Source organism: Ascidiella aspersa, chromosome 4, assembly GCF_963924565.1.
Source record: "Ascidiella aspersa chromosome 4, kaAscAspe10.2, whole genome shotgun sequence".
Taxonomy (NCBI): domain Eukaryota; kingdom Metazoa; phylum Chordata; class Ascidiacea; order Phlebobranchia; family Ascidiidae; genus Ascidiella; species Ascidiella aspersa.
Window position 1 is genome coordinate 24,047,179 of NC_139450.1, and position 18,169 is coordinate 24,065,347.

At 38.8% G+C, this 18,169-nt stretch overlaps 53 non-coding genes and 44 pseudogenes across 53 annotated transcripts; all 97 read right to left on the reverse strand.

Annotated features, from left to right (window-relative positions):
* Positions 1-50: 50 nt before the first annotated feature.
* On the reverse strand, positions 51-169 carry LOC146152163 (5S ribosomal RNA; annotated as a pseudogene).
* A 64-nt stretch (positions 170-233) lies between these two features.
* On the reverse strand, positions 234-352 carry LOC146152164 (5S ribosomal RNA). The gene has a single exon (XR_014495963.1). It is a non-coding gene; the product is annotated as a 5S ribosomal RNA (ribosomal RNA).
* Positions 353-417: 65 nt separating this feature from the next.
* On the reverse strand, positions 418-536 carry LOC146152165 (5S ribosomal RNA; annotated as a pseudogene).
* A 65-nt stretch (positions 537-601) lies between these two features.
* Positions 602-720, reverse strand: LOC146152166 (5S ribosomal RNA). Its single transcript, XR_014498453.1, has one exon. It is a non-coding gene; the product is annotated as a 5S ribosomal RNA (ribosomal RNA).
* Positions 721-784: 64 nt separating this feature from the next.
* LOC146152167 (5S ribosomal RNA) lies at positions 785-903 on the reverse strand. The gene has a single exon (XR_014495061.1). It is a non-coding gene; the product is annotated as a 5S ribosomal RNA (ribosomal RNA).
* Positions 904-967: 64 nt separating this feature from the next.
* LOC146152168 (5S ribosomal RNA) lies at positions 968-1,086 on the reverse strand. Its single transcript, XR_014498464.1, has one exon. It is a non-coding gene; the product is annotated as a 5S ribosomal RNA (ribosomal RNA).
* A 74-nt stretch (positions 1,087-1,160) lies between these two features.
* On the reverse strand, positions 1,161-1,279 carry LOC146152169 (5S ribosomal RNA; annotated as a pseudogene).
* A 74-nt stretch (positions 1,280-1,353) lies between these two features.
* Positions 1,354-1,472, reverse strand: LOC146152170 (5S ribosomal RNA; annotated as a pseudogene).
* Positions 1,473-1,546: 74 nt separating this feature from the next.
* On the reverse strand, positions 1,547-1,665 carry LOC146152171 (5S ribosomal RNA; annotated as a pseudogene).
* Positions 1,666-1,729: 64 nt separating this feature from the next.
* On the reverse strand, positions 1,730-1,848 carry LOC146152172 (5S ribosomal RNA). The gene has a single exon (XR_014495998.1). It is a non-coding gene; the product is annotated as a 5S ribosomal RNA (ribosomal RNA).
* A 74-nt stretch (positions 1,849-1,922) lies between these two features.
* LOC146152173 (5S ribosomal RNA) lies at positions 1,923-2,041 on the reverse strand. Its single transcript, XR_014497626.1, has one exon. It is a non-coding gene; the product is annotated as a 5S ribosomal RNA (ribosomal RNA).
* A 74-nt stretch (positions 2,042-2,115) lies between these two features.
* Positions 2,116-2,234, reverse strand: LOC146152174 (5S ribosomal RNA). The gene has a single exon (XR_014497649.1). It is a non-coding gene; the product is annotated as a 5S ribosomal RNA (ribosomal RNA).
* Positions 2,235-2,299: 65 nt separating this feature from the next.
* Positions 2,300-2,418, reverse strand: LOC146152175 (5S ribosomal RNA). The gene has a single exon (XR_014497118.1). It is a non-coding gene; the product is annotated as a 5S ribosomal RNA (ribosomal RNA).
* A 74-nt stretch (positions 2,419-2,492) lies between these two features.
* On the reverse strand, positions 2,493-2,612 carry LOC146152176 (5S ribosomal RNA; annotated as a pseudogene).
* A 64-nt stretch (positions 2,613-2,676) lies between these two features.
* LOC146152177 (5S ribosomal RNA) lies at positions 2,677-2,795 on the reverse strand (annotated as a pseudogene).
* A 64-nt stretch (positions 2,796-2,859) lies between these two features.
* On the reverse strand, positions 2,860-2,978 carry LOC146152178 (5S ribosomal RNA; annotated as a pseudogene).
* Positions 2,979-3,043: 65 nt separating this feature from the next.
* Positions 3,044-3,163, reverse strand: LOC146152179 (5S ribosomal RNA; annotated as a pseudogene).
* A 64-nt stretch (positions 3,164-3,227) lies between these two features.
* LOC146152180 (5S ribosomal RNA) lies at positions 3,228-3,346 on the reverse strand. The gene has a single exon (XR_014497098.1). It is a non-coding gene; the product is annotated as a 5S ribosomal RNA (ribosomal RNA).
* A 74-nt stretch (positions 3,347-3,420) lies between these two features.
* Positions 3,421-3,539, reverse strand: LOC146152181 (5S ribosomal RNA). The gene has a single exon (XR_014497037.1). It is a non-coding gene; the product is annotated as a 5S ribosomal RNA (ribosomal RNA).
* A 74-nt stretch (positions 3,540-3,613) lies between these two features.
* LOC146152182 (5S ribosomal RNA) lies at positions 3,614-3,732 on the reverse strand (annotated as a pseudogene).
* A 64-nt stretch (positions 3,733-3,796) lies between these two features.
* LOC146152183 (5S ribosomal RNA) lies at positions 3,797-3,915 on the reverse strand. The gene has a single exon (XR_014498475.1). It is a non-coding gene; the product is annotated as a 5S ribosomal RNA (ribosomal RNA).
* Positions 3,916-3,979: 64 nt separating this feature from the next.
* Positions 3,980-4,098, reverse strand: LOC146152184 (5S ribosomal RNA). The gene has a single exon (XR_014495964.1). It is a non-coding gene; the product is annotated as a 5S ribosomal RNA (ribosomal RNA).
* Positions 4,099-4,163: 65 nt separating this feature from the next.
* On the reverse strand, positions 4,164-4,282 carry LOC146152185 (5S ribosomal RNA; annotated as a pseudogene).
* A 65-nt stretch (positions 4,283-4,347) lies between these two features.
* Positions 4,348-4,466, reverse strand: LOC146152186 (5S ribosomal RNA). Its single transcript, XR_014498487.1, has one exon. It is a non-coding gene; the product is annotated as a 5S ribosomal RNA (ribosomal RNA).
* Positions 4,467-4,540: 74 nt separating this feature from the next.
* On the reverse strand, positions 4,541-4,659 carry LOC146152187 (5S ribosomal RNA; annotated as a pseudogene).
* A 74-nt stretch (positions 4,660-4,733) lies between these two features.
* On the reverse strand, positions 4,734-4,852 carry LOC146152188 (5S ribosomal RNA). Its single transcript, XR_014497651.1, has one exon. It is a non-coding gene; the product is annotated as a 5S ribosomal RNA (ribosomal RNA).
* Positions 4,853-4,917: 65 nt separating this feature from the next.
* LOC146152189 (5S ribosomal RNA) lies at positions 4,918-5,036 on the reverse strand (annotated as a pseudogene).
* Positions 5,037-5,101: 65 nt separating this feature from the next.
* LOC146152190 (5S ribosomal RNA) lies at positions 5,102-5,221 on the reverse strand (annotated as a pseudogene).
* Positions 5,222-5,285: 64 nt separating this feature from the next.
* On the reverse strand, positions 5,286-5,404 carry LOC146152191 (5S ribosomal RNA). Its single transcript, XR_014497099.1, has one exon. It is a non-coding gene; the product is annotated as a 5S ribosomal RNA (ribosomal RNA).
* A 74-nt stretch (positions 5,405-5,478) lies between these two features.
* Positions 5,479-5,597, reverse strand: LOC146152192 (5S ribosomal RNA; annotated as a pseudogene).
* A 74-nt stretch (positions 5,598-5,671) lies between these two features.
* On the reverse strand, positions 5,672-5,790 carry LOC146152193 (5S ribosomal RNA). The gene has a single exon (XR_014497039.1). It is a non-coding gene; the product is annotated as a 5S ribosomal RNA (ribosomal RNA).
* Positions 5,791-5,864: 74 nt separating this feature from the next.
* Positions 5,865-5,983, reverse strand: LOC146152194 (5S ribosomal RNA; annotated as a pseudogene).
* Positions 5,984-6,047: 64 nt separating this feature from the next.
* LOC146152195 (5S ribosomal RNA) lies at positions 6,048-6,166 on the reverse strand. The gene has a single exon (XR_014498498.1). It is a non-coding gene; the product is annotated as a 5S ribosomal RNA (ribosomal RNA).
* Positions 6,167-6,230: 64 nt separating this feature from the next.
* LOC146152196 (5S ribosomal RNA) lies at positions 6,231-6,349 on the reverse strand. Its single transcript, XR_014495965.1, has one exon. It is a non-coding gene; the product is annotated as a 5S ribosomal RNA (ribosomal RNA).
* Positions 6,350-6,414: 65 nt separating this feature from the next.
* LOC146152197 (5S ribosomal RNA) lies at positions 6,415-6,533 on the reverse strand (annotated as a pseudogene).
* Positions 6,534-6,598: 65 nt separating this feature from the next.
* LOC146152198 (5S ribosomal RNA) lies at positions 6,599-6,717 on the reverse strand. The gene has a single exon (XR_014498509.1). It is a non-coding gene; the product is annotated as a 5S ribosomal RNA (ribosomal RNA).
* A 64-nt stretch (positions 6,718-6,781) lies between these two features.
* LOC146152199 (5S ribosomal RNA) lies at positions 6,782-6,900 on the reverse strand. Its single transcript, XR_014495889.1, has one exon. It is a non-coding gene; the product is annotated as a 5S ribosomal RNA (ribosomal RNA).
* Positions 6,901-6,974: 74 nt separating this feature from the next.
* Positions 6,975-7,093, reverse strand: LOC146152200 (5S ribosomal RNA; annotated as a pseudogene).
* A 74-nt stretch (positions 7,094-7,167) lies between these two features.
* On the reverse strand, positions 7,168-7,286 carry LOC146152201 (5S ribosomal RNA; annotated as a pseudogene).
* A 64-nt stretch (positions 7,287-7,350) lies between these two features.
* On the reverse strand, positions 7,351-7,469 carry LOC146152202 (5S ribosomal RNA). Its single transcript, XR_014496544.1, has one exon. It is a non-coding gene; the product is annotated as a 5S ribosomal RNA (ribosomal RNA).
* Positions 7,470-7,533: 64 nt separating this feature from the next.
* On the reverse strand, positions 7,534-7,652 carry LOC146152203 (5S ribosomal RNA). Its single transcript, XR_014498520.1, has one exon. It is a non-coding gene; the product is annotated as a 5S ribosomal RNA (ribosomal RNA).
* A 64-nt stretch (positions 7,653-7,716) lies between these two features.
* On the reverse strand, positions 7,717-7,835 carry LOC146152204 (5S ribosomal RNA). The gene has a single exon (XR_014495966.1). It is a non-coding gene; the product is annotated as a 5S ribosomal RNA (ribosomal RNA).
* Positions 7,836-7,900: 65 nt separating this feature from the next.
* On the reverse strand, positions 7,901-8,019 carry LOC146152205 (5S ribosomal RNA; annotated as a pseudogene).
* Positions 8,020-8,093: 74 nt separating this feature from the next.
* LOC146152206 (5S ribosomal RNA) lies at positions 8,094-8,212 on the reverse strand. Its single transcript, XR_014497040.1, has one exon. It is a non-coding gene; the product is annotated as a 5S ribosomal RNA (ribosomal RNA).
* A 74-nt stretch (positions 8,213-8,286) lies between these two features.
* On the reverse strand, positions 8,287-8,405 carry LOC146152207 (5S ribosomal RNA; annotated as a pseudogene).
* Positions 8,406-8,469: 64 nt separating this feature from the next.
* LOC146152208 (5S ribosomal RNA) lies at positions 8,470-8,588 on the reverse strand. The gene has a single exon (XR_014498232.1). It is a non-coding gene; the product is annotated as a 5S ribosomal RNA (ribosomal RNA).
* A 65-nt stretch (positions 8,589-8,653) lies between these two features.
* Positions 8,654-8,773, reverse strand: LOC146152209 (5S ribosomal RNA; annotated as a pseudogene).
* Positions 8,774-8,837: 64 nt separating this feature from the next.
* On the reverse strand, positions 8,838-8,956 carry LOC146152210 (5S ribosomal RNA). Its single transcript, XR_014497100.1, has one exon. It is a non-coding gene; the product is annotated as a 5S ribosomal RNA (ribosomal RNA).
* Positions 8,957-9,030: 74 nt separating this feature from the next.
* LOC146152211 (5S ribosomal RNA) lies at positions 9,031-9,149 on the reverse strand (annotated as a pseudogene).
* Positions 9,150-9,223: 74 nt separating this feature from the next.
* On the reverse strand, positions 9,224-9,342 carry LOC146152212 (5S ribosomal RNA). Its single transcript, XR_014497041.1, has one exon. It is a non-coding gene; the product is annotated as a 5S ribosomal RNA (ribosomal RNA).
* A 74-nt stretch (positions 9,343-9,416) lies between these two features.
* On the reverse strand, positions 9,417-9,535 carry LOC146152213 (5S ribosomal RNA; annotated as a pseudogene).
* Positions 9,536-9,599: 64 nt separating this feature from the next.
* On the reverse strand, positions 9,600-9,718 carry LOC146152214 (5S ribosomal RNA). Its single transcript, XR_014498530.1, has one exon. It is a non-coding gene; the product is annotated as a 5S ribosomal RNA (ribosomal RNA).
* Positions 9,719-9,782: 64 nt separating this feature from the next.
* Positions 9,783-9,901, reverse strand: LOC146152215 (5S ribosomal RNA). The gene has a single exon (XR_014495967.1). It is a non-coding gene; the product is annotated as a 5S ribosomal RNA (ribosomal RNA).
* A 65-nt stretch (positions 9,902-9,966) lies between these two features.
* Positions 9,967-10,085, reverse strand: LOC146152216 (5S ribosomal RNA; annotated as a pseudogene).
* Positions 10,086-10,150: 65 nt separating this feature from the next.
* On the reverse strand, positions 10,151-10,269 carry LOC146152217 (5S ribosomal RNA). Its single transcript, XR_014498532.1, has one exon. It is a non-coding gene; the product is annotated as a 5S ribosomal RNA (ribosomal RNA).
* Positions 10,270-10,333: 64 nt separating this feature from the next.
* Positions 10,334-10,452, reverse strand: LOC146152218 (5S ribosomal RNA). Its single transcript, XR_014498533.1, has one exon. It is a non-coding gene; the product is annotated as a 5S ribosomal RNA (ribosomal RNA).
* A 64-nt stretch (positions 10,453-10,516) lies between these two features.
* Positions 10,517-10,635, reverse strand: LOC146152219 (5S ribosomal RNA). Its single transcript, XR_014495890.1, has one exon. It is a non-coding gene; the product is annotated as a 5S ribosomal RNA (ribosomal RNA).
* A 74-nt stretch (positions 10,636-10,709) lies between these two features.
* LOC146152220 (5S ribosomal RNA) lies at positions 10,710-10,828 on the reverse strand (annotated as a pseudogene).
* Positions 10,829-10,902: 74 nt separating this feature from the next.
* On the reverse strand, positions 10,903-11,021 carry LOC146152221 (5S ribosomal RNA; annotated as a pseudogene).
* Positions 11,022-11,095: 74 nt separating this feature from the next.
* Positions 11,096-11,214, reverse strand: LOC146152222 (5S ribosomal RNA; annotated as a pseudogene).
* Positions 11,215-11,278: 64 nt separating this feature from the next.
* LOC146152223 (5S ribosomal RNA) lies at positions 11,279-11,397 on the reverse strand. The gene has a single exon (XR_014496545.1). It is a non-coding gene; the product is annotated as a 5S ribosomal RNA (ribosomal RNA).
* A 64-nt stretch (positions 11,398-11,461) lies between these two features.
* Positions 11,462-11,580, reverse strand: LOC146152224 (5S ribosomal RNA). The gene has a single exon (XR_014498534.1). It is a non-coding gene; the product is annotated as a 5S ribosomal RNA (ribosomal RNA).
* Positions 11,581-11,644: 64 nt separating this feature from the next.
* Positions 11,645-11,763, reverse strand: LOC146152225 (5S ribosomal RNA). Its single transcript, XR_014495968.1, has one exon. It is a non-coding gene; the product is annotated as a 5S ribosomal RNA (ribosomal RNA).
* A 65-nt stretch (positions 11,764-11,828) lies between these two features.
* LOC146152226 (5S ribosomal RNA) lies at positions 11,829-11,947 on the reverse strand (annotated as a pseudogene).
* A 65-nt stretch (positions 11,948-12,012) lies between these two features.
* On the reverse strand, positions 12,013-12,131 carry LOC146152227 (5S ribosomal RNA). Its single transcript, XR_014498535.1, has one exon. It is a non-coding gene; the product is annotated as a 5S ribosomal RNA (ribosomal RNA).
* A 64-nt stretch (positions 12,132-12,195) lies between these two features.
* Positions 12,196-12,314, reverse strand: LOC146152228 (5S ribosomal RNA). The gene has a single exon (XR_014498536.1). It is a non-coding gene; the product is annotated as a 5S ribosomal RNA (ribosomal RNA).
* A 74-nt stretch (positions 12,315-12,388) lies between these two features.
* On the reverse strand, positions 12,389-12,507 carry LOC146152229 (5S ribosomal RNA; annotated as a pseudogene).
* A 74-nt stretch (positions 12,508-12,581) lies between these two features.
* On the reverse strand, positions 12,582-12,700 carry LOC146152230 (5S ribosomal RNA; annotated as a pseudogene).
* Positions 12,701-12,774: 74 nt separating this feature from the next.
* On the reverse strand, positions 12,775-12,893 carry LOC146152231 (5S ribosomal RNA). The gene has a single exon (XR_014497627.1). It is a non-coding gene; the product is annotated as a 5S ribosomal RNA (ribosomal RNA).
* A 74-nt stretch (positions 12,894-12,967) lies between these two features.
* Positions 12,968-13,086, reverse strand: LOC146152232 (5S ribosomal RNA). Its single transcript, XR_014495727.1, has one exon. It is a non-coding gene; the product is annotated as a 5S ribosomal RNA (ribosomal RNA).
* Positions 13,087-13,151: 65 nt separating this feature from the next.
* LOC146152233 (5S ribosomal RNA) lies at positions 13,152-13,270 on the reverse strand. The gene has a single exon (XR_014497003.1). It is a non-coding gene; the product is annotated as a 5S ribosomal RNA (ribosomal RNA).
* A 74-nt stretch (positions 13,271-13,344) lies between these two features.
* LOC146152234 (5S ribosomal RNA) lies at positions 13,345-13,464 on the reverse strand (annotated as a pseudogene).
* A 64-nt stretch (positions 13,465-13,528) lies between these two features.
* Positions 13,529-13,647, reverse strand: LOC146152235 (5S ribosomal RNA; annotated as a pseudogene).
* A 74-nt stretch (positions 13,648-13,721) lies between these two features.
* Positions 13,722-13,840, reverse strand: LOC146152236 (5S ribosomal RNA). The gene has a single exon (XR_014495865.1). It is a non-coding gene; the product is annotated as a 5S ribosomal RNA (ribosomal RNA).
* A 64-nt stretch (positions 13,841-13,904) lies between these two features.
* Positions 13,905-14,023, reverse strand: LOC146152237 (5S ribosomal RNA). The gene has a single exon (XR_014495969.1). It is a non-coding gene; the product is annotated as a 5S ribosomal RNA (ribosomal RNA).
* A 65-nt stretch (positions 14,024-14,088) lies between these two features.
* LOC146152238 (5S ribosomal RNA) lies at positions 14,089-14,207 on the reverse strand (annotated as a pseudogene).
* Positions 14,208-14,272: 65 nt separating this feature from the next.
* LOC146152239 (5S ribosomal RNA) lies at positions 14,273-14,391 on the reverse strand (annotated as a pseudogene).
* A 65-nt stretch (positions 14,392-14,456) lies between these two features.
* Positions 14,457-14,575, reverse strand: LOC146152240 (5S ribosomal RNA). Its single transcript, XR_014496651.1, has one exon. It is a non-coding gene; the product is annotated as a 5S ribosomal RNA (ribosomal RNA).
* Positions 14,576-14,639: 64 nt separating this feature from the next.
* LOC146152241 (5S ribosomal RNA) lies at positions 14,640-14,758 on the reverse strand. The gene has a single exon (XR_014498538.1). It is a non-coding gene; the product is annotated as a 5S ribosomal RNA (ribosomal RNA).
* A 74-nt stretch (positions 14,759-14,832) lies between these two features.
* LOC146152242 (5S ribosomal RNA) lies at positions 14,833-14,951 on the reverse strand (annotated as a pseudogene).
* Positions 14,952-15,025: 74 nt separating this feature from the next.
* LOC146152243 (5S ribosomal RNA) lies at positions 15,026-15,144 on the reverse strand (annotated as a pseudogene).
* A 74-nt stretch (positions 15,145-15,218) lies between these two features.
* LOC146152244 (5S ribosomal RNA) lies at positions 15,219-15,337 on the reverse strand (annotated as a pseudogene).
* Positions 15,338-15,401: 64 nt separating this feature from the next.
* Positions 15,402-15,520, reverse strand: LOC146152245 (5S ribosomal RNA). Its single transcript, XR_014498539.1, has one exon. It is a non-coding gene; the product is annotated as a 5S ribosomal RNA (ribosomal RNA).
* Positions 15,521-15,584: 64 nt separating this feature from the next.
* LOC146152246 (5S ribosomal RNA) lies at positions 15,585-15,703 on the reverse strand. The gene has a single exon (XR_014495587.1). It is a non-coding gene; the product is annotated as a 5S ribosomal RNA (ribosomal RNA).
* A 65-nt stretch (positions 15,704-15,768) lies between these two features.
* LOC146152247 (5S ribosomal RNA) lies at positions 15,769-15,887 on the reverse strand. Its single transcript, XR_014497005.1, has one exon. It is a non-coding gene; the product is annotated as a 5S ribosomal RNA (ribosomal RNA).
* Positions 15,888-15,961: 74 nt separating this feature from the next.
* LOC146152248 (5S ribosomal RNA) lies at positions 15,962-16,081 on the reverse strand (annotated as a pseudogene).
* A 64-nt stretch (positions 16,082-16,145) lies between these two features.
* LOC146152249 (5S ribosomal RNA) lies at positions 16,146-16,264 on the reverse strand (annotated as a pseudogene).
* A 74-nt stretch (positions 16,265-16,338) lies between these two features.
* Positions 16,339-16,457, reverse strand: LOC146152250 (5S ribosomal RNA). The gene has a single exon (XR_014497856.1). It is a non-coding gene; the product is annotated as a 5S ribosomal RNA (ribosomal RNA).
* A 64-nt stretch (positions 16,458-16,521) lies between these two features.
* Positions 16,522-16,640, reverse strand: LOC146152251 (5S ribosomal RNA). Its single transcript, XR_014496364.1, has one exon. It is a non-coding gene; the product is annotated as a 5S ribosomal RNA (ribosomal RNA).
* A 64-nt stretch (positions 16,641-16,704) lies between these two features.
* Positions 16,705-16,823, reverse strand: LOC146152252 (5S ribosomal RNA). Its single transcript, XR_014495971.1, has one exon. It is a non-coding gene; the product is annotated as a 5S ribosomal RNA (ribosomal RNA).
* A 65-nt stretch (positions 16,824-16,888) lies between these two features.
* On the reverse strand, positions 16,889-17,007 carry LOC146152253 (5S ribosomal RNA; annotated as a pseudogene).
* A 65-nt stretch (positions 17,008-17,072) lies between these two features.
* LOC146152254 (5S ribosomal RNA) lies at positions 17,073-17,192 on the reverse strand (annotated as a pseudogene).
* A 64-nt stretch (positions 17,193-17,256) lies between these two features.
* LOC146152255 (5S ribosomal RNA) lies at positions 17,257-17,375 on the reverse strand. The gene has a single exon (XR_014497101.1). It is a non-coding gene; the product is annotated as a 5S ribosomal RNA (ribosomal RNA).
* A 74-nt stretch (positions 17,376-17,449) lies between these two features.
* Positions 17,450-17,568, reverse strand: LOC146152256 (5S ribosomal RNA; annotated as a pseudogene).
* Positions 17,569-17,642: 74 nt separating this feature from the next.
* LOC146152257 (5S ribosomal RNA) lies at positions 17,643-17,761 on the reverse strand. The gene has a single exon (XR_014497042.1). It is a non-coding gene; the product is annotated as a 5S ribosomal RNA (ribosomal RNA).
* Positions 17,762-17,835: 74 nt separating this feature from the next.
* Positions 17,836-17,954, reverse strand: LOC146152258 (5S ribosomal RNA; annotated as a pseudogene).
* A 64-nt stretch (positions 17,955-18,018) lies between these two features.
* On the reverse strand, positions 18,019-18,137 carry LOC146152259 (5S ribosomal RNA). Its single transcript, XR_014498540.1, has one exon. It is a non-coding gene; the product is annotated as a 5S ribosomal RNA (ribosomal RNA).
* Positions 18,138-18,169: the final 32 nt, after the last annotated feature.

The following is an 18,169-nucleotide window of genomic DNA, read 5'->3' on the forward strand; positions in this document are numbered from 1 at the left end:
TTTTACGTCTAATCTATTTAAAAAAGTAAAAACTTAAATAAATCATATTTTGCCTACGACAATTGGTATTCCTAGGCGGTCACCCATCCAAGAACTAACAAATCCCGACGTTGCTTAACTTCCGAGATCGGACGAGATCGGGTGCATTCAACCTGGTATGGTCGTAGACAGTATTGGTCAACATTTATGGTCTAATCTATTTAAAAAAGTAAAAACTTAAAAAAATCATATTGTGCCTACGACAATTGGTATTCCTAGGTGGTCACCCATCCAAGTACTAACCAATCCCGACGTTGCTTAACTTCCGAGATCGGACGAGATCGGGTGCATTCAACCTGGTATGGTCGTAGCCAGTATTGGTCAACATTTTTAGGTCTAATCTATTTAAAAATGTAAAAACTTAAATAAATCATATTTTGCCTACGACAATTGGTACTCCTAGGCGGTCACCCATCCAAGTACTAACCAATCCCGACGTTGCTTAACTTCCGAGATCGGACGAGATCGGGTGCATTCAACCTGGTATGTTCGTAGCCAGCATTGGTCAACATTTTTTGGTCTAATCTATTTAAAAATGTAAAAACTTAAATAAATCATATTTTGCCTACGACAATTGGTATTCCTAGGCGGTCACCCATCCAAGTACTAACCAATCCCGACGTTGCTTAACTTCCGAGATCGGACGAGATCGGGTGCATTCAACCTGGTATGGTCGTAGACAGTATTGGTCAACATTTATGGTCTAATCTATTTAAAAATGTAAAAACTTAAATAAATGATATTATGCCTACGACAATTGGTATTCCTAGGCGGTCACCCATCCAAGTACTAACCAATCCCTACGTTGCTTAACTTCCGAGATCGGACGAGATCGGGTGCATTCAACCTGGTATGGTCGTAGACAGTATTGGTCAACATTTATGGTCTAATCTATTTAAAAATGTAAAAACTTAAACAAATCATATTGTGCCTACGACAATTGGTATTCCTAGGCGGTCACCCATCCAAGTACTAACCAATCCCGACGTTGCTTAACTTCCGAGATCGGACGAGATCGGGTGCATTCAACCTGGTATGGTCGTAGACAGTAGTGGTCAACATTTTTTGGTCTAAAATCTTTAAAAATGTTAACATTCAAATATATTTAAAAAATCATATTTTGCCTATGACAATTGGTATTCCTAGGCGGTCACCCATCCAAGTAGCAACCAATCCCGATGTTGCTTAACTTCCGAGATCGGACGAGATCGGGTGCATTCAACCTGGTTTGGTCGTAGACAGTATTGGTCAACATTTTTTGGTCTAAAATCTTTAAAAATGTTAACATTTAAATATATTTTGAAAATCATATTTTGCCTATGACAATTCGTATTGCTAGGCGGACACCCATCCAAGTACTAACCAATCCAGACGTTGCTTAACTTCCGAGATCGGACGAGATCGGGTGCATTCAACCTGGTATGGTCGTACACAGTATTGGTCAACATTTTTTGGTCTAAAATCTTCAAAAATGTTAACATATAAATATATTTTATAAATCATATTTTGCCTATGACAATTGGAATTCCTATGCGGTCACCCATCCAAGTAATAACCAATTCCGACGTTGCTTAACTTCCGAGATCGGACGAGATCGGGTGCATTCAACCTGGTATGGTCGTAAGCAGTATTTCTCAACATTTTACGTCTAATCTATTTAAAAAAGTAAAAACTTAAATAAATCATATTTTGCCTACGACAATTGGTATTCCTAGGCGGTCACCCATCCAAGTACTAACCAATCCCGACATTGCTTAACTTCCGAGATCGGACGAGATCGGGTGCATTCAACCTGGTATGGTCGTAGACAGTATTGGTCAACATTTTTTGGTCTAAAATCTTTAAAAATGTTAACATTTAAATATATTTTAAAAATAATATTTTGCCTATGACAATTGGTATTCCTAGGCGGTCACCCATCCAAGTACTAACCAATCCCAAAGTTGCTTAACTTCCGAGATCGGACGAGATCGGGTGCATTCAACCTGGTGTGATCGTAGACAGTATTGGTCAACATTTTTTGGTCTAAAATCTTTAAAAATGTTAACATTTAAATATATTTTAAAAATCATATTTTGCCTATGACAATTGGTATTCCTAGGCGGTCACCCATCCAAGTATTAACCAATCCCAAAGTTGCTTAACTTCCGAGATCGGACGAGATCGGGTGCATTCAACCTGGTATGGTCGTAGACAGTATTGGTCAACATTTATGGTCTATTCTATTTAAAAATGTAAAAAACTTAAATAAATCATATTGTTCCTACGACAATTGGTACTCCTAGGTGGTCACCCATCCAAGTGCTAACCAATCCCGACGTTGCTTAACTTCCGAGATCGGACGAGATCGGGTGCATTCAACCTGGTATGGTCGTAGACAGTATTGGTCAACATTTTTTGGTCTAAAATCTTTAAAAATATTAACATTTAAATATATTTTAAAAATCATATTTTGCCTATGACAATTGGTATTCCTAGGCCCGTCACCCATCCAAGTACTAACCAATCCCGACGTTGCTTAACTTCCAAGATCGGACGAGATCGGGTGCATTCAACCTGGTATGGTCGTAGACAGTATTGGTCAACATTTATGGTCTAATCTATTTAAAAATGTAAAAACTAAAATAAATAATATTTTGCCTATGACAATTCGTATTGCTAGGCGGACACCCATCCAAGTACTAACCAATCCCGACGTTGCTTAACTTCCAAGATCGGACGAGATCGGGTGCATTCAACCTGGTATGGTCGTAGACAGTATTGGTCAACATTTATGGTCTAATCTATTTAAAAATGTAAAAACTTAAATAAATCATATTTTGCCTACGACAATTGGTACTCCTAGGCGGTCACCCATCCAAGTACTAACCAATCCCGACGTTGCTTAACTTCCGAGATCGGACGAGATCGGGTGCATTCAACCTGGTATGTTCGTAGCCAGTATTGGTCAACATTTTTTGGTCTAATCTATTTAAAAATGTAAAAACTTAAATAAATCATATTTTGCCTACGACAATTGGTATTCCTAGGCGGTCACCCATCCAAGTACTAACCAATCCCGACGTTGCTTAACTTCCGAGATCGGACGAGATCGGGGTGCATTCCACCTGGTACGGTCGTAGACAGTATTGGTCAACATTTATGGTCTAATCTATTTAAAAATGTAAAAACTTAAATAAATGATATTATGCCTACGACAATTGGTATTCCTAGGCGGTCACCCATCCAAGTACTAACCAATCCCGACGTTGCTTAATTTCCGAGATCGGACGAGATCGGGTGCATTCAACCTGGTATGGTCGTAGACAGTATTGGTCAACATTTTTTGGTCTAAAATCTTTAAAAATGTTAACATTTAAATATATTTTAAAAATCATATTTTGCCTATGACAATTGGTATTCCTAGGCGGTCACCCATCCAAGTACTAACCAATCCCAAAGTTGCTTAACTTCCGAGATCGGACGAGATCGGGTGCATTCAACCTGGTGTGGTCGTAGACAGTATTGGTCAACATTTTTTGGTCTAAAATCTTTAAAAATGTTAACATTTAAATATATTTTAGGAATCATATTTTGCCTATGACAATTGGAATTCCTATGCGGTCACCCATCCAAGTACTAACCAATCCCGACGTTGCTTGACTTCCGAGATCGGAAGAGATCGGGTGCATTCAACCTGGTATGGTCGTAAGTAGTATTTCTCAACATTTTACGTCTAACCTATTTAAAAAAGTAAAAACTTAAATAAATCATATTTTGCCTACGACAATTGGTATTCCTAGGCGGTCACCCATCCAAGTACTAACCAATCCCGACGTTGCTTAACTTCCGAGATCGGACGAGATCGGGTGCATTCAACCTGGTATGGTCGTAGACAGTATTGGTCAACATTTATGGTGTAATCTATTTAAAAATGTAAAAACTTAAACAAATCATATTGTGCCTACGACAATTGGTATTCCTAGGTGGTCACCCATCCAAGTACTAACCAATCCCGACGTTGCTTAACTTCCGAGATCGGACGAGATCGGGTGCATTCAACCTGGTATGGTCGTAGCCAGTATTGGTCAACATTTTTAGGTCTAATCTATTTAAAAATGTAAAAACTTAAATAAATCATATTTTGCCTACGACAATTGGTACTCCTAGGCGGTCACCCATCCAAGTACTAACCAATCCCGACGTTGCTTAACTTCCGAGATCGGACGAGATCGGGTGCATTCAACCTGGTATGTTCGTAGCCAGTATTGGTCAACATTTTTTGGTCTAATCTATTTAAAAATGTAAAAACTTAAATAAATCATATTTTGCCTACGACAATTGGTATTCCTAGGCGGTCACCCATCCAAGTACTAACCAATCCCGACGTTGCTTAACTTCCGAGATCGGACGAGATCGGGTGCATTCAACCTGGTATGGTCGTAGACAGTATTGGTCAACATTTTTTGGTCTAAAATCTTTAAAAATGTTAACATTTAAATATATTTTAAAAATAATATTTTGCCTATGACAATTGGTATTCCTAGGCGGTCACCCATCCAAGTACTAACCAATCCCAAAGTTGCTTAACTTCCGAGATCGGACGAGATCGGGTGCATTCAACCTGGTGTGATGGTAGACAGTATTGGTCAACATTTTTTGGTCTAAAATCTTTAAAAATGTTAACATTTAAATATATTTTAAAAATCATATTTTGCCTATGACAATTGGTATTCCTAGGCGGTCACCCATCCAAGTATTAACCAATCCCAAAGTTGCTTAACTTCCGAGATCGGACGAGATCGGGTGCATTCAACCTGGTATGGTCGTAGACAGTATTGGTCAACATTTATGGTCTATTCTATTTAAAAATGTAAAAAACTTAAATAAATCATATTGTTCCTACGACAATTGGTACTCCTAGGTGGTCACCCATCCAAGTACTAACCAATCCCGACGTTGCTTAACTTCCGAGATTGGACGAGATCGGGTGCATTCAACCTGGTATGGTCGTAGACAGTATTGGTCAACATTTTTTGGTCTAATCTATTTAAAAATGTAAAAACTTAAATAAATCATATTTTGCCTACGACAATTGGTATTCCTAGGCGGTCACCCATCCAAGTACTAACCAATCCCGACGTTGCTTAACTTCCGAGATCGGACGAGATCGGGGTGCATTCAACCTGGTACGGTCGTAGACAGTATTGGTCAACATTTATGGTCTAATCTATTTAAAAATGTAAAAACTTAAATAAATGATATTATGCCTACGACAATTGGTATTCCTAGGCGGTCACCCATCCAAGTACTAACCAATCCCGACGTTGCTTAATTTCCGAGATCGGACGAGATCGGGTGCATTCAACCTGGTATGGTCGTAGACAGTATTGGTCAACATTTTTTGGTCTAAAATCTTCAACAATGTTAACATTTAAATATATTTTATAAATCATATTTTGCCTATGACAATTGGAATTCCTATGCGGTCACCCATCCAAGTACTAACCAATCCCGACATTGCTTAACTTCCGAGATCGGACGAGATCGGGTGCATTCAACCTGGTATGGTCGTAGACAGTATTGGTCAACATTTTTTGGTCTAAAATCTTTAAAAATGTTAACATTTAAATATATTTTAAAAATCATATTTTGCCTATGACAATTGGTATTCCTAGGCGGTCACCCATCCAAGTACTAACCAATCCCAAAGTTGCTTAACTTCCGAGATCGGACGAGATCGGGTGCATTCAACCTGGTGTGGTCGTAGACAGTATTGGTCAACATTTTTTGGTCTAAAATCTTTAAAAATGTTAACATTTAAATATATTTTAGGAATCATATTTTGCCTATGACAATTGGAATTCCTATGCGGTCACCCATCCAAGTACTAACCAATCCCGACGTTGCTTGACTTCCGAGATCGGAAGAGATCGGGTGCATTCAACCTGGTATGGTCGTAAGCAGTATTTCTCAACATTTTACGTCTAACCTATTTAAAAAAGTAAAAACTTAAATAAATCATATTTTGCCTACGACAATTGGTATTCCTAGGCGGTCACCCATCCAAGTACTAACCAATCCCGACGTTGCTTAACTTCCGAGATCGGACGAGATCGGGTGCATTCAACCTGGTATGGTCGTAGACAGTATTGGTCAACATTTATGGTGTAATCTATTTAAAAATGTAAAAACTTAAACAAATCATATTGTGCCTACGACAATTGGTATTCCTAGGTGGTCACCCATCCAAGTACTAACCAATCCCGACGTTGCTTAACTTCCGAGATCGGACGAGATCGGGTGCATTCAACCTGGTATGGTCGTAGCCAGTATTGGTCAACATTTTTAGGTCTAATCTATTTAAAAATGTAAAAACTTAAATAAATCATATTTTGCCTACGACAATTGGTACTCCTAGGCGGTCACCCATCCAAGTACTAACCAATCCCGACGTTGCTTAACTTCCGAGATCGGACGAGATCGGGTGCATTCAACCTGGTATGTTCGTAGCCAGTATTGGTCAACATTTTTTGGTCTAATCTATTTAAAAATGTAAAAACTTAAATAAATCATATTTTGCCTACGACAATTGGTATTCCTAGGCGGTCACCCATCCAAGTACTAACCAATCCCGACGTTGCTTAACTTCCGAGATCGGACGAGATCGGGTGCATTCAACCTGGTATGGTCGTAGACAGTATTGGTCAACATTTATGGTCTAATCTATTTAAAAATGTAAAAACTTAAACAAATCATATTGTGCCTACGACAATTGGTATTCGTAGGCGGTCACCCATCCAAGTACTAACCAATCCCGACGTTGCTTAACTTCCGAGATCGGACGAGATCGGGTGCATTCAACCTGGTATGGTCGTAGACAGTAGTGGTCAACATTTTTTGGTCTAAAATCTTTAAAAATGTTAACATTCAAATATATTTAAAAAATCATATTTTGCCTATGACAATTGGTATTCCTAGGCGGTCACCCATCCAGGTACTAACCAATCCAGACGTTGCTTAACTTCCGAGATCGGACGAGATCGGGTGCATTCAACCTGGTATGGTCGTACACAGTATTGGTCAAAATTTTTTGGTCTAAAATCTTCAAAAATGTTAACATATAAATATATTTTATAAATCATATTTTGCCTATGACAATTGGAATTCCTATGCGGTCACCCATCCAAGTAATAACCAATTCCGACGTTGCTTAACTTCCGAGATCGGACGAGATCGGGTGCATTCAACCTGGTATGGTCGTAAGCAGTATTTCTCAACATTTTACGTCTAATCTATTTAAAAAAGTAAAAACTTAAATAAATCATATTTTTCCTACGACAATTGGTATTCCTAGGCGGTCACCCATCCAAGTACTAACCAATCCCGACGTTGCTTAACTTCCGAGATCGGACGAGATCGGGTGCATTCAACCTGGTATGGTCGTAGACAGTATTGGTCAACATTTATGGTCTAATCTATTTAAAAATGTAAAAACTTAAACAAATCATATTGTGCCTACGACAATTGGTATTCCTAGGCGGTCACCCATCCAAGTACTAACCAATCCCGACGTTGCTTAACTTCCGAGATCGGACGAGATCGGGTGCATTCAACCTGGTATGGTCGTAGACAGCATTGGTCAACATTTATGGTCTAATCTATTTAAAAATGTAAAAACTGAAACAAATCATATTGTGCCTACGACAATTGGTATTCCTAGGTGGTCACCCATCCAAGTACTAACCAATCCCGACGTTGCTTAACTTCCGAGATCGGACGAGATCGGGTGCATTCAACCTGGTATGGTCGTAGCCAGTATTGGTCAACATTTTTAGGTCTAATCTATTTAAAAATGTAAAAACTTAAATAAATCATATTTTGCCTACGACAATTGGTACTCCTAGGCGGTCACCCATCCAAGTACTAACCAATCCCGACGTTGCTGAACTTCCGAGATCGGACGAGATCGGGTGCATTCAACCTGGTATGTTCGTAGCCAGTATTGGTCAACATTTTTTGGTCTAAAATCTTTAAAAATGTTAACATTTAAATATATTTTAAAAATCATATTTTGCCTATGACAATTGGTATTCCTAGGCGGTCACCCATCCAAGTACTAACCAATCCCAAAGTTGCTTAACTTCCGAGATCGGACGAGATCGGGTGCATTCAACCTGGTGTGGTCGTAGACAGTATTGGTCAACATTTTTTGGTCTAAAATCTTTAAAAATGTTAACATTTAAATATATTTTAGGAATCATATTTTGCCTATGACAATTGGAATTCCTATGCGGTCACCCATCCAAGTACTAACCAATCCCGACGTTGCTTGACTTCCGAGATCGGAAGAGATCGGGTGCATTCAACCTGGTATGGTCGTAAGCAGTATTTCTCAACATTTTACGTCTAACCTATTTAAAAAAGTAAAAACTTAAATAAATCATATTTTGCCTACGACAATTGGTATTCCTAGGCGGTCACCCATCCAAGTACTAACCAATCCCGACGTTGCTTAACTTCCGAGATCGGACGAGATCGGGTGCATTCAACCTGGTATGTTCGTAGCCAGTATTGGTCAACATTTTTTGGTCTAATCTATTTAAAAATGTAAAAACTTAAATAAATCATATTTTGCCTACGACAATTGGTATTCCTAGGCGGTCACCCATCCAAGTACTAACCAATCCCGACGTTGCTTAACTTCCGAGATCGGACGAGATCGGGGTGCATTCAACCTGGTACGGTCGTAGACAGTATTGGTCAACATTTATGGTCTAATCTATTTAAAAATGTAAAAACTTAAATAAATGATATTATGCCTACGACAATTGGTATTCCTAGGCGGTCACCCATCCAAGTACTAACCAATCCCGACGTTGCTTAATTTCCGAGATCGGACGAGATCGGGTGCATTCAACCTGGTATGGTCGTAGACAGTATTGGTCAACATTTTTTGGTCTAAAATCTTCAACAATGTTAACATTTAAATATATTTTGTAAATCATATTTTGCCTATGACAATTGGAATTCCTATGCGGTCACCCATCCAAGTACTAACCAATCCCGACATTGCTTAACTTCCGAGATCGGACGAGATCGGGTGCATTCAACCTGGTATGGTCGTAGACAGTATTGGTCAACATTTTTTGGTCTAAAATCTTTAAAAATGTTAACATTTAAATATATTTTAAAAATCATATTTTGCCTATGACAATTGGTATTCCTAGGCGGTCACCCATCCAAGTACTAACCAATCCCAAAGTTGCTTAACTTCCGAGATCGGACGAGATCGGGTGCATTCAACCTGGTGTGGTCGTAGACAGTATTGGTCAACATTTTTTGGTCTAAAATCTTTAAAAATGTTAACATTTAAATATATTTTAGGAATCATATTTTGCCTATGACAATTGGAATTCCTATGCGGTCACCCATCCAAGTACTAACCAATCCCGACGTTGCTTGACTTCCGAGATCGGAAGAGATCGGGTGCATTCAACCTGGTATGGTCGTAAGCAGTATTTCTCAACATTTTACGTCTAACCTATTTAAAAAAGTAAAAACTTAAATAAATCATATTTTGCCTACGACAATTGGTATTCCTAGGCGGTCACCCATCCAAGTACTAACCAATCCCGACGTTGCTTAACTTCCGAGATCGGACGAGATCGGGTGCATTCAACCTGGTATGGTCGTAGACAGTATTGGTCAACATTTATGGTGTAATCTATTTAAAAATGTAAAAACTTAAACAAATCATATTGTGCCTACGACAATTGGTATTCCTAGGTGGTCACCCATCCAAGTACTAACCAATCCCGACGTTGCTTAACTTCCGAGATCGGACGAGATCGGGTGCATTCAACCTGGTATGGTCGTAGCCAGTATTGGTCAACATTTTTAGGTCTAATCTATTTAAAAATGTAAAAACTTAAATAAATCATATTTTGCCTACGACAATTGGTACTCCTAGGCGGTCACCCATCCAAGTACTAACCAATCCCGACGTTGCTTAACTTCCGAGATCGGACGAGATCGGGTGCATTCAACCTGGTATGTTCGTAGCCAGTATTGGTCAACATTTTTTGGTCTAATCTATTTAAAAATGTAAAAACTTAAATAAATCATATTTTGCCTACGACAATTGGTATTCCTAGGCGGTCACCCATCCAAGTACTAACCAATCCCGACGTTGCTTAACTTCCGAGATCGGACGAGATCGGGTGCATTCAACCTGGTATGGTCGTAGACAGTATTGGTCAACATTTATGGTCTAATCTATTTAAAAATGTAAAAACTTAAATAAATGATATTATGCCTACGACAATTGGTATTCCTAGGCGGTCACCCATCCAAGTACTAACCAATCCCGACGTTGCTTAACTTCCGAGATCGGACGAGATCGGGTGCATTCAACCTGGTATGGTCGTAGACAGTATTGGTCAACATTTATGGTCTAATCTATTTAAAAATGTAAAAACTTAAACAAATCATATTGTGCCTACGACAATTGGTATTCGTAGGCGGTCACCCATCCAAGTACTAACCAATCCCGACGTTGCTTAACTTCCGAGATCGGACGAGATCGGGTGCATTCAACCTGGTATGGTCGTAGACAGTAGTGGTCAACATTTTTTGGTCTAAAATCTTTAAAAATGTTAACATTCAAATATATTTAAAAAATCATATTTTGCCTATGACAATTGGTATTCCTAGGCGGTCACCCATCCAAGTAGCAACCAATCCCGATGTTGCTTAACTTCCGAGATCGGACGAGATCGGGTGCATTCAACCTGGTTTGGTCGTAGACAGTATTGGTCAACATTTTTTGGTCTAAAATCTTTAAAAATGTTAACATTTAAATATATTTTAAAAATCATATTTTGCCTATGACAATTCGTATTGCTAGGCGGACACCCATCCAGGTACTAACCAATCCAGACGTTGCTTAACTTCCGAGATCGGACGAGATCGGGTGCATTCAACCTGGTATGGTCGTACACAGTATTGGTCAACATTTTTTGGTCTAAAATCTTCAAAAATGTTAACATATAAATATATTTTATAAATCATATTTTGCCTATGACAATTGGAATTCCTATGCGGTCACCCATCCAAGTAATAACCAATTCCGACGTTGCTTAACTTCCGAGATCGGACGAGATCGGGTGCATTCAACCTGGTATGGTCGTAAGCAGTATTTCTCAACATTTTACGTCTAATCTATTTAAAAAAGTAAAAACTTAAATAAATCATATTTTTCCTACGACAATTGGTATTCCTAGGCGGTCACCCATCCAAGTACTAACCAATCCCGACGTTGCTTAACTTCCGAGATCGGACGAGATCGGGTGCATTCAACCTGGTATGGTCGTAGACAGTATTGGTCAACATTTATGGTCTAATCTATTTAAAAATGTAAAAACTTAAACAAATCATATTGTGCCTACGACAATTGGTATTCCTAGGCGGTCACCCATCCAAGTACTAACCAATCCCGACGTTGCTTAACTTCCGAGATCGGACGAGATCGGGTGCATTCAACCTGGTATGGTCGTAGACAGTATTGGTCAACATTTATGGTCTAATCTATTTAAAAATGTAAAAACTTAAACAAATCATATTGTGCCTACGACAATTGGTATTCCTAGGTGGTCACCCATCCAAGTACTAACCAATCCCGACGTTGCTTAACTTCCGAGATCGGACGAGATCGGGTGCATTCAACCTGGTATGGTCGTAGCCAGTATTGGTCAACATTTTTAGGTCTAATCTATTTAAAAATGTAAAAACTTAAATAAATCATATTTTGCCTACGACAATTGGTACTCCTAGGCGGTCACCCATCCAAGTACTAACCAATCCCGACGTTGCTGAACTTCCGAGATCGGACGAGATCGGGTGCATTCAACCTGGTATGTTCGTAGCCAGTATTGGTCAACATTTTTTGGTCTAATCTATTTAAAAATGTAAAAACTTAAATAAATCATATTTTGCCTACGACAATTGGTATTCCTAGGCGGTCACCCATCCAAGTACTAACCAATCCCGACGTTGCTTAACTTCCGAGATCGGACGAGATCGGGTGCATTCAACCTGGTATGGTCGTAGACAGTATTGGTCAACATTTATGGTCTAATCTATTTAAAAATGTAAAAACTTAAATAAATGATATTATGCCTACGACAATTGGTATTCCTAGGCGGTCACCCATCCAAGTACTAACCAATCCCGACGTTGCTTAACTTCCGAGATCGGACGAGATCGGGTGCATTCAACCTGGTATGGTCGTAGACAGTATTGGTCAACATTTTTTTGTCTAAAATCTTTAAAAATGTTAACATTTAAATATATTTTAAAAATCATATTTTGCCTATGACAATTCGTATTGCTAGGCGGACACCCATCCAAGAACTAACCAATCCCGACGTTGCTTAACTTCCGAGATCGGACGAGATCGGGTGCATTCAACCTGGTATGGTCGTAGACAGTATTGGTCAACATTTTTTGGTCTAAAATCTTCAACAATGTTAACATTTAAATATATTTTGTAAATCATATTTTGCCTATGACAATTGGAATTCCTATGCGGTCACCCATCCAAGTACTAACCAATCCCGACATTGCTTAACTTCCGAGGTCGGACGAGATCGGGTGCATTCAACCTGGTATGGTCGTAGACAGTATTGGTCAACATTTTTTGGTCTAAAATCTTTAAAAATGTTAACATTTAAATATATTTTAAAAATAATATTTTGCCTATGACAATTGGTATTCCTAGGCGGTCACCCATCCAAGTACTAACCAATCCCAAAGTTGCTTAACTTCCGAGATCGGACGAGATCGGGTGCATTCAACCTGGTGTGATCGTAGACAGTATTGGTCAACATTTTTTGGTCTAAAATCTTTAAAAATGTTAACATTTAAATATATTTTAAAAATCATATTTTGCCTATGACAATTGGTATTCCTAGGCGGTCACCCATCCAAGTACTAACCAATCCCAAAGTTGCTTAACTTCCGAGATCGGACGAGATCGGGTGCATTCAACCTGGTATGGTCGTAGACAGTATTGGTCAACATTTATGGTCTATTCTATTTAAAAATGTAAAAAACTTAAATAAATCATATTGTTCCTACGACAATTGGTACTCCTAGGCGGTCACCCATCCAAGTACTAACCAATCCCGACGTTGCTTAACTTCCGAGATCGGACGAGATCGGGTGCATTCAACCTGGTATGGTCGTAGACAGTATTGGTCAACATTTTTTGGTCTAAAATCTTTAAAAATATTAACATTTAAATATATTTTAAAAATCATGTTTTGCCTATGACAATTGGTATTCCTAGGCCCGTCACCCATCCAAGTACTAACCAATCCCGACGTTGCTTAACTTCCAAGATCGGACGAGATCGGGTGCATTCAACCTGGTATGGTCGTAGACAGTATTGGTCAACATTTATGGTCTAATCTATTTAAAAATGTAAAAACTTAAATAAATCATATTTTGCCTATGACAATTCGTATTGCTAGGCGGACACCCATCCAAGTACTAACCAATCCCGACGTTGCTTAACTTCCGAGATCGGACGAGATCGGGTGCATTCAATCTGGTATGGTCGTAGACACTATTGGTCAACATTTTTTGGTCTAAAATCTTCAAAAATGTTAACATTTAAATATATTTTATAAATCATATTTTGCCTACGACAATTGGCATTCCTAGGCGGTCACCCATCCAAGTACTAACCAATCCCGACGTTGCTTAACTTCCGAGATCGGACGAGATCGGGTGCATTCAACCTGGTATGGTCGTAGACAGTATTGGTCAACATTTATGGTCTAATCTATTTAAAAATGTAAAAACTTAAACAAATCATATTGTGCCTACGACAATTGGTATTCCTAGGTGGTCACCCATCCAAGTACTAACCAATCCCGACGTTGCTTAACTTCCGAGATCGGACGAGATCGGGTGCATTCAACCTGGTATGGTCGTAGCCAGTATTTGTCAACATTTTTAGGTCTAATCTATTTAAAAATGTAAAAACTTAAATAAATCATATTTTGCCTAAGACAATTGGTACTCCTAGGCGGTCACCCATCCAAGTACTAACCAATCCCGACGTTGCTTAACTTCCGAGATCGGACGAGATCGGGTGCATTCAACCTGGTATGTTCGTAGCCAGTGTTGGTCAACATTTTTTGGTCTAATCTATTTAAAAATGTAAAAACTTAAATAAATCATATTTTGCCTACGACAATTGGTATTGCTAGGCGGTCACCCATCCAAGTACTAACCAATCCCGACGTTGCTTAACTTCCGAGATCGGACAAGATCGGGTGCATTCAACCTGGTATGTTCGTAGCCAGTATTGGTCAACATTTTTTGGTCTAATCTAATTAAAAATGTAAAAACTTAAATAAATCATATTTTGCCTACGACAATTGGTATTCCTAGGCGGTCACCCATCCAAGTACTAACCAATCCCGACGTTGCTTAACTTCCGAGATCGGACGAGATCGGGTGCATTCAACCTGGTACGGTCGTAGACAGTATTGGTCAACATTTATGGTCTAATCTATTTAAAAATGTAAAAACTTAAATAAATGATATTATGCCTACGACAATTGGTATTCCTAGGCGGTCACCCATCCAAGTACTAACCAATCCCGACGTTGCTTAACTTCCGAGATCGGACGAGATCGGGTGCATTCAACCTGGTATGGTCGTAGACAGTATTGGTCAACATTTTTTGGTCTAAAATCTTCAACAATGTTAACATTTAAATATATTTTATAAATCATATTTTGCCTATGACAATTGGAATTCCTATGCGGTCACCCATCCAAGTACTAACCAATCCCGACATTGCTTAACTTCCGAGATCGGACGAGATCGGGTGCATTCAACCTGGTATGGTCGTAGACAGTATTGGTCAACATTTTTTGGTCTAAAATCTTTAAAAATGTTAACATTTAAATATATTTTAAAAATCATATTTTGCCTATGACAATTGGTATTCCTAGGCGGTCACCCATCCAAGTACTAACTAATCCCAAAGTTGCTTAACTTCCGAGATCGGACGAGATCGGGTGCATTCAACCTGGTGTGGTCGTAGACAGTATTGGTCAACATTTTTTGGTCTAAAATCTTTAAAAATGTTAACATTTAAATATATTTTAGGAATCATATTTTGCCTATGACAATTGGAATTCCTATGCGGTCACCCATCCAAGTACTAACCAATCCCGACGTTGCTTGACTTCCGAGATCGGACGAGATCGGGTGCATTCAACCTGGTATGGTCGTAAGCAGTATTTCTCAACATTTTACGTCTAATCTATTTAAAAAAGTAAAAACTTAAATAAATCATATTGTGCCTACGACAATTGGTATTCCTAGGCGGTCACCCATCCAAGTACTAACCAATCCCGACGTTGCTTAACTTCCGAGATCGGACGAGATCGGGTGCATTCAACCTGGTATGGTCGTAGACAGTATTGGTCAACATTTATGGTCTAATCTATTTAAAAATGTAAAAACTTAAACAAATCATATTGTGCCTACGACAATTGGTATTCCTAGGTGGTCACCCATCCAAGTACTAACCAATCCCAAAGTTGCTTAACTTCCGAGATCGGACGAGATCGGGTGCATTCAACCTGGTATGGTCGTAGACAGTATTGGTCAACATTTATGGTCTATTCTATTTAAAAATGTAAAAAACTTAAATAAATCATATTGTTCCTACGACAATTGGTACTCCTAGGCGGTCACCCATCCAAGTACTAACCAATCCCGACGTTGCTTAACTTCCGAGATCGGACGAGATCGGGTGCATTCAACCTGGTATGGTCGTAGACAGTATTGGTCAACATTTTTTGGTCTAAAATCTTTAAAAATATTAACATTTAAATATATTTTAAAAATCATATTTTGCCTATGACAATTGGTATTCCTAGGCCCGTCACCCATCCAAGTACTAACCAATCCCGACGTTGCTTAACTTCCAAGATCGGACGAGATCGGGTGCATTCAACCTGGTATGGTCGTAGACAGTATTGGTCAACATTTATGGTCTAATCTATTTAAAAATATAAAAACTTAAATAAATCATATTTTGCCTATGACAATTCGTATTGCTAGGCGGACACCCATCCAAGTACTAACCAATCCCGACGTTGCTTAACTTCCAAGATCGGACGAGATCGGGTGCATTCAATCTGGTATGGTCGTAGACACTATTGGTCAACATTTTTTGGTCTAAAATCTTTAAAAATGTTAACATTTAAATATATTTTATAAATCATATTTTGCCTATGACAATTGGAATTCCTATGCGGTCACCCATCCAAGTACTAACCAATCCCGACGTTGCTTAACTTCCGAGATCGGACGAGATCGGGTGCATTCAACCTGGTATGGTCGTAAGCAGTATTTCTCAACATTTTACGTCTAATCTATTTAAAAAAGTAAAAACTTAAATAAATCATATTTTGCCTACGACAATTGGTATTCCTAGGCGGTCATCCATCCAAGTACTAACCAATCCCGACGTTGCTTAACTTCCGAGATCGGACGAGATCGGGTGCATTCAACCTGGTATGGTCGTAGACAGTATTGGTCAACATTTATGGTCTAATCTATTTAAAAATGTAAAAACTTAAACAAATCATATTGTGCCTACGACAATTGGTATTCCTAGGTGGTCACCCATCCAAGTACTAACCAATCCCGACGTTGCTTAACTTCCGAGATCGGACGAGATCGGGTGCATTCAACCTGGTATGGTCGTAGCCAGTATTGGTCAACATTTTTAGGTCTAATCTATTTAAAAATGTAAAAACTTAAATAAATCATATTTTGCCTACGACAATTGGTACTCCTAGGCGGTCACCCATCCAAGTACTAACCAATCCCGACGTTGCTTAACTTCCGAGATCGGACGAGATCGGGTGCATTCAACCTGGTATGTTCGTAGCCAGTATTGGTCAACATTTTTTGGTCTAATCTATTTAAAAATGTAAAAACTTAAATAAATCATATTTTGCCTACGACAATTGGTATTCCTAGGCGGTCACCCATCCAAGTACTAACCAATCCCGACGTTGCTTAACTTCCGAGATCGGACGAGATCGGGGTGCATTCAACCTGGTAAGGTCGTAGACAGTATTGGTCAACATTTATGGTCTAATCTATTTAAAAATGTAAAAACTTAAATAAATGATATTATGCCTACGACAATTGGTATTCCTAGGCGGTCACCCATCCAAGTACTAACCAATCCCGACGTTGCTTAATTTCCGAGATCGGACGAGATCGGGTGCATTCAACCTGGTATGGTCGTAGACAGTATTGGTCAACATTTTTTGGTCTAAAATCTTCAACAATGTTAACATTTTAATATATTTTATAAATCATATTTTGCCTATGACAATTGGAATTCCTATGCGGTCACCCATCCAAGTACTAACCAATCCCGACATTGCTTAACTTCCGAGATCGGACGAGATCGGGTGCATTCAACCTGGTATGGTCGTAGACAGTATTGGTCAACATTTTTTGGTCTAAAATCTTTAAAAATGTTAACATTTAAATATATTTTAAAAATCATATTTTGCCTATGACAATTGGTATTCCTAGGCGGTCACCCATCCAAGTACTAACCAATCCCAAAGTTGCTTAACTTCCGAGATCGGACGAGATCGGGTGCATTCAACCTGGTGTGGTCGTAGACAGTATTGGTCAACATTTTTTGGTCTAAAATCTTTAAAAATGTTAACATTTAAATATATTTTAGGAATCATATTTTGCCTATGACAATTGGAATTCCTATGCGGTCACCCATCCAAGTACTAACCAATCCCGACGTTGCTTGACTTCCGAGATCGGAAGAGATCGGGTGCATTCAACCTGGTATGGTCGTAAGCAGTATTTCTCAACATTTTACGTCTAACCTATTTAAAAAAGTAAAAACTTAAATAAATCATATTTTGCCTACGACAATTGGTATTCCTAGGCGGTCACCCATCCAAGTACTAACCAATCCCGACGTTGCTTAACTTCCGAGATCGGACGAGATCGGGTGCATTCAACCTGGTATGGTCGTAGACAGTATTGGTCAACATTTATGGTCTAATCTATT